A 6,681-nucleotide genomic window follows, 5' to 3' on the forward strand; every position below is an offset into this window, starting at 1 on the left:
TCCCAGGGCCCTGAAGCCCTATGTGTTCGTTAAGTAGCAGCTTAACAATGTTAGCTGAACAAGTAGGTGGTGCTCCCAGGGCTGCCTGCCACAAGCCAGCATCTCCCAAGATTATCTTCAAAATCCATAAAATGGGCACTCGCTCAGGTCTGGCGAAGGGCGAGGACTCTCCTCCTCCGAGACAAGCGTGGCATCTGGGTCTGCATGCCAGCAGCTGCCCCACTGCCTTGGGAGCACGCGTGGGCTGCTTCCCACCCCGAGCTGGAACTGCACCTCTGCCCTTCACCCCATCTTCAGAGACCACACACACATATCCACACAAGGCTGCTGGGGGCAACTTTAATAAGGCAGGGGACTCGCTTTGCGGCATCAAAGGTCAAAGAGGAAGGGCATCATATCTGATTGGCTCATGCACTGGCTGGATACTTTCCAGCTGGTTGGCAGCCAGGGCGCGGGCCTCCTCGGCAAAGCGGTGGCGTCCCTCCTCAGTCAACTTCCAGAGGCAGGAGCAGGGCCAGGCGCTGACCTCAGCCTGCTTACTGACCGGCATTTTCTCAAAGCTGTCTCGGAAACACAGATTGTGGCGGATGGTGTTCTTCCAGCCTTCCGGAGCCGTTCGGAAAAACGGAAAGTGTTGTCGAGTGAAACTGTAGATCTGCTGCACGTTGAGGCCACGAGGGGAACTGTTTCTTAACGCCAGGGCAATTAGGTGGAAGTAATTGAGAGGGGGCCGGGGCCAGAGCCTTTCCTCCTGGCCGCTGGGTTGCTGAAGCCTCCGGCTCTGGAGGGGGGCCCTTTTGTAAGGGGACAGGAGAGCCACACAGGAGCTGTCATCCTTGTCCTCGGCCTCCTCCTCTTCCGTGAGCTCCCAGCTGCTGGGGGAAGACGAAAAGTGCTTTGGCGACGGAGACTGCTCGGGGGAGGAAGGCGACAGTGCCCGGCCCCCGCAGCCTCTGGGCAGCTGGCATCTTCCTGATGGCAGGGCAGTAGAGGGCGAGGGACCGCGCCCGCCAGTTCCTTCTTCTCTCTAGCCCCTTGGGCTTCCAGCTTTCCTGGTGGGTACACGATGTTGGGGTTCACCCACATCCACAGGTTGGGCTCAAACTCTGGACCATCTCTGTCAGCACGGGGCTTCTTCTCCAAAGGTAACCTTGGTGGTTCCACTATTTGAAGCCTGTACCTGGCAAGGTTCTGCTCAGCCATAGGCAGGTGCGATGTGAAGGCCAGAAAGGCCTTGTTCCCCATGTCCCAGTCCAGCAGTCCCAGGACCTGGCCACGGAGGCTGGCCCAGACGTTGAGCTGCTGGAGTTTGAGGTCCACCTTTAGGAGAGCACGGCGTGCCCAGCCACGGACAGAGGGAGCCAAGAGAGACTGATGTCCTAAATTTTTAATACATTTTATCTTTAGCGATATCTCAGGTTCATATTAAAATTAAGATGAAGGTAAAGAGATTTTCAAAAAATATCTGCTGCCACAGTGGCATAGTCACTCCTCTTATTAATTTGAACCTGGCCAGTGTAGTATAGTTGTTATGATTACATTTGTTACATCATTAACATCTCAAATCCATAATTGACTCTAGGATTTTGTATTGAAAACTTTATGAATTCATGCAAAGTTATAATAATGTGTGTCCACCATTTTATTATACAGCATTTCATTACTCTAAAATTTTATCTGCCTAGTCACCCATTTCTTCCCTCTACAATCCTGTCAACAACTAATCTTTTTACTAGATTCATAATTGTGCCATTCTGAAATGTCACATAGTGATGAGCACGTATAATTGTTCACGTCAACTTCTTTTACTTGGTAATACACCAAAGATTCCTCTGTGTGTTTTCATGATTTGTTAGCTCATTTCCTTTTAGCAATAAACTATTTTCTGAATGATACAACACAGTTCACTCATACATTCACCTATATGAGAATATCTTAATTATTTCAAAATTTGGTTGGATTTTTACATTATTGCTCATGAGGAAATTTGATTTTTTTCAATCACTGTGTTTGTTTTTCAGGATAATATTCATTATAGGAGTAGTTCAGATGTATTCCTCCTCATCTTTTGAAAAGCATGCAGAATTACATAATTTCTCATCAGTGTAGATATCTGGGCCAGGTGATGCTTTCTAGGAAGATTTGTAACTCTGTCTGTATTTTGCTTTATAGATATTTGTTAATACAGGTGGTGAATTTCTTCTTGACTGAGTTTATCTTTCAAGGAACTTGTCTATTTTATTTATGTTAGCATGGTTCTTCATGAAAATCTGTATTAATATCTCAAGAATTTGTACTAATATCACATTCTTTTCTTCATTCATAATTTGTGCATTTTCACTTTTTCTTGATCAACCTGAGTGGATAGATGTTTATCACCTTCACTATTTCCACACATGGTTTTGTTACAGTGGCTTTTCCCATTTTTTTCCCAGTTTTACTGACATTTTTCTTCTGTCATAATGAAGTTGGTCATGAAAGCAGGCTGGTGTGCAGGCGTTGAGAGAGACAAGCACATTTAGGTTGCTTGGCTCAGGGTCAGTGGTGCGGCTTTTTGACCTTCATGACCTTGAGGCCATGCTCGCTGCCATGTCCTGCACTGTACAGTGCTGTGGGTCATACTTGGTGCTGGGATTAATTCTAGGCAGCCAAGGGGTGAGCTGAGTTATGTGTGGGGCTGAGGCCTCAAGCCAGCAAGGTTCAGGAGATCACACGTGGGTAATCTTCTGATAGCAACAAGAAGTACACCAGAGGTGCACTCGCTGGCCTTGGTGGACATGGTCCTTCAGGGAGCCACTTGGCCCTCACAGCCAAGGGTCCCTGTATCCAGCAGTGACTACAGCCCTAGGCTCCACCTCTTTCCCTGTGGGGCTGGCCTTGTTCCCCTCAGTGGTACTGGTGACCCTGCTCCTGGAACAGAGATTGGGGAGCTGTGCCAGGGTTGAGGTGGCTAAGGCCAGAGGTGCCTTGGGGTCCCTGAGGGAGGCGCTGCAGCTCCTGGGACTAAATTTTACTGATTGTATCTTGGTTGCTGTAGTTAATTGGGATGGCTATAGGAAGTTATCCTAGCCTTTGAAGCTTATAAACCAAAGAAATCACCATGGATCTTAAAGTAAGAGTCTCAGGACGCAGCCCTGACAGGGTTGAGGGTCTCTTGAGTGTCTGCTTCCTGGTTCCTAGATGGCTTTTCCCAGAATTCTCAGGTGGATAAAGGGTAAAGATACTCACTGTGTCTGTTTTATAAGCCTCTGATCCCACCTGGGCACCTTACAGCTTTATCAGGCAATAACACCATCCATGATTATGTTTCAGCATTTAAATGGTACATTCAGATCACAGCAGATACTTATTTTCACTCTCTATGTGGTGCTGTGACTTTAAGTTGCTCCTCTTTTTCTAGTGTCTTTAGTTGTTGGAAATCAAGTTCATTGATTTCAGACTAATATCAGGGGCTTCAAAATTTTTCATTGTGTTTTTTCTTTAAAAAAGCTTCTGAACCCCTTTCTACAGGCATTTATCACTAAAATTTTTCATTAATGTGCCCTGATAGCTACATTAAACAAGTTCTCTTATGTTGTATTCAATTCAGTTAAATACTTTCTCTCTGCTTGCTCTTGGACTCAGTTTATTGCCATGTGTGCTACTTACTTTCCAAATATTTGAATATTTTCCTGATTCCTGTTTGTGTTATTTCTTTCTGATTTGATTGGTTTGTATTCATAGAGCATAACATATCATTTGATTTTATCCTTTTATTAGTGTATGTTTTATACTCTATGACATCTACTTTGGTAAGTGTTCTATGGTTACTTGAGAGTAGTGTTTTGAATTGGATATTCTTACTGAATTTCTTGTTTCTTGTTCTGTCATTTGCTGAATGACAAGTACTGGAATCTCAAATGATGTTTCTAAATTTTTAAACTATCTTATTGTATAGCATGCATTTGACTTTATTAGATGCATAAATCTTTAGAATCATATCTTCTTGGGTAACTGAACTCATAATTTTGAAATGAATTTTTAATTGCTTATGGGAGTATGGCTATGAAATTAACCTTGGTAAGGCTTGTGTTCCTCACTTTTCAGTTTTTAAGTGTTATTGTACTTACATATTATTGTAGTTCACCTTATCTGTCATCAAACTGGTTTAATTTCACAGTTTATTATTCGATTCTGCTTTATTTTAGATTAATAAATTATTTTATGATTTAGTTGTATATATATTTCAGGAGGAATTATTAACTGCAACTCTTTGTTTTGCTATAATACAGCTGCTTTACCAATGATAGTATATGATTTTAATTCATTAGAGTCCATCTTGAAGTAACTATACTACATTATATGTGATATAATAAAAATATAATATACTTTAAGTCTAGGAAAAATTGCCATTTTTCCTTCAGAACTTTCCTGTGTGTACATTTGGTGGGCTATCTGTTATTCATTTGCAGTGTTATCAAAGATTGTCACAGTTTCAAACTTATGCATTTTTTGTGATATATAATTTACACTAATGCCTATCCAGTACAATTTCTGACACTGTAATTTATATCTTTATGAGTGTTAAGATAGTTTTAAAAATATCTTCCACACTTCTACTTATCATTTTTGAGATTTACTTTTTGATCAGTTAAGCACCTTAAATACAGCTTGATCTTTTCTAGTCTTGCTTTCATGATTTGTTGTGTGGATCAGAACCATGCTCAGCCTATGTCTAAATTCCTAGTCCTAAGGCAAAAACTTTTCTCATGACTCTAATCATTGTCCCATGACTTGGGAGTTTTTCAGTCTGGCTGCTGAGAATGGATGTTTAATCTCAGCTCTCTATGGGCACAAGGAAGAATTTCCTCTAATCTTTATAGATGTCACACCCACAGTCTTAATTTTTTTTTGGTGGGCATGCACTGCTTATTACTTCACCAAACATCCAAACAAGGCCCTCCAAATGTCTCCAGTGTTCTTTCTCATTACTCTGTTCCTCCACAGATTTCCCTATGACAGCTCACTGACATGATGTTCCAGAATACCCAGCTTCATCACATCAATGCAGGGAGTCTGTATACTCTACCTCAGTTCCCTCTCCCTGTGACAGGCCATGGGATCTCTCTGCTAGGAGCTGCAGAATTTGAGAGTTTACTTTATTTTTCTTTTATCTTTCATATATTGTGTTCTTTGCCGCAGGCCTTTTAGTATGAAAATCGGTGATAAATGCTGGTTTTCTCTTTAGTGTCTGATTGTCTCATGTAAGGAGTTAAAGAACAATTTTTACTTCATCTTGGCTACAAGTAAATTTAAGCTGAGCTTCAGCATGTGGTATACACTGGTTGGAATACTCTTCATTCTTTTCTTAACTGCTATGTTTTAATCCTTTATGTCTCAGTGTACTCATGTTATTGTCAAGAAAATGTTCCCTAGACCCAGTGTGGATTGAATTTTATTATGTGATCATTAAATTGTTATCTTACTAAATCCATCTAAATTCAGAGTTTAATTTTATTTTAATTTCCTCTCCACTAGACTCTAATCCAAATAAGAACAGAAAATTTGTTTTATTTGCAGAGCCTAGTACAATAATGTCTTACACAGTGTGGGTTTTCAATATGTATTTGTACACTGCATGAATTAGTGGGAAAAAGAACATGTTTATATAAAATATTCATATATATTTCTCTCACTTTATTCTTCATATTATTTCAGAATATTGAAAATCCAGGCTGCATTTTTTCATATGCAATATTATTATAACTTTCTTAAAAATTGCTATAGAGTGCTGACTGAGAAACTTAAATTTATGAAAAATTAGAGAAATACAAAAATCTCTACAATAAGATAAATGAAATTACTTAGGCCATCAATAGTTAGGTGGGATCAAGAATGCTATATTTTGAGGTATTATCTCTTTACATTTCCTAAAATATCCTGGAACAGAGTGACAGAAATGTAGACACACACACACACACACAGAGACAGAGAGAAAGAGAGAGAGAGAGGGAGAGAGAGAGCACTTATCCACTGATAAACTCCCCTAAATACCTGATGCCTACCAAATGTTGGGGAAAAGCAGTAGGAGATGGCCTAAGGGTATGGAACCCTGCCACCAATATGGGAGATCCAGGTGAAACTCCTGGCTTCATCCCAGCCCAGTCCTGGCCACTGCTGCCATTTGCAAAGTAAATCAGCAGATAGAAGATCTCTCTCTCTCTCTTTCTGTATCTCCCTCTCTCTCTCTGTAACTGCCTTTCAAATTCATAAGAAAATCTTTTAAAAAATACAGTGTAACTAGATTTTCCTCCTTCAGTGTAATTCTGAAACAAAATGGACTTATAAATTACGTTTAAGCAAAGTGAGAAATATGGCCCTTTTGATGGCACCAAAACAAAGAAGCTCCTGCCTTTCCCTAAATGGATGTTAAGACAAGTGTTTAGAAGAACAAGAAAACAGCACTGAAAGGTATCCACAGCCACCCGTGATGGAGAGACAAGGAGAGAGGGAGAGAGAAGGGAGAGAGAGGGGGAGAGAGAGAGAGGGAGGGAGGAAGGGAGAAAGAGCAGAGAAGGAGAAATAGTAGTAGTGGTGGTGGTGGTGGTAGAAGTAGAAGAGGACAAAGAGGAAGTGGAGGAAAAGGGAGAGGAGGAAAAGAAAAAAAGTAGGGAGAGAAGAAGGAAGGAAGGGATGAAGAAA

General features: G+C 41.2%; 1 pseudogene; it reads right to left on the minus strand.

Moving 5' to 3' along the window:
* Positions 1 to 320: 320 nt before the first annotated feature.
* On the minus strand, positions 321 to 1,245 carry LOC133776500 (forkhead box protein R1-like; annotated as a pseudogene).
* Positions 1,246 to 6,681: the final 5,436 nt, after the last annotated feature.

Source organism: Lepus europaeus, chromosome 18 (genome assembly GCF_033115175.1).
Source record: "Lepus europaeus isolate LE1 chromosome 18, mLepTim1.pri, whole genome shotgun sequence".
Lineage (NCBI taxonomy): Eukaryota > Metazoa > Chordata > Mammalia > Lagomorpha > Leporidae > Lepus > Lepus europaeus.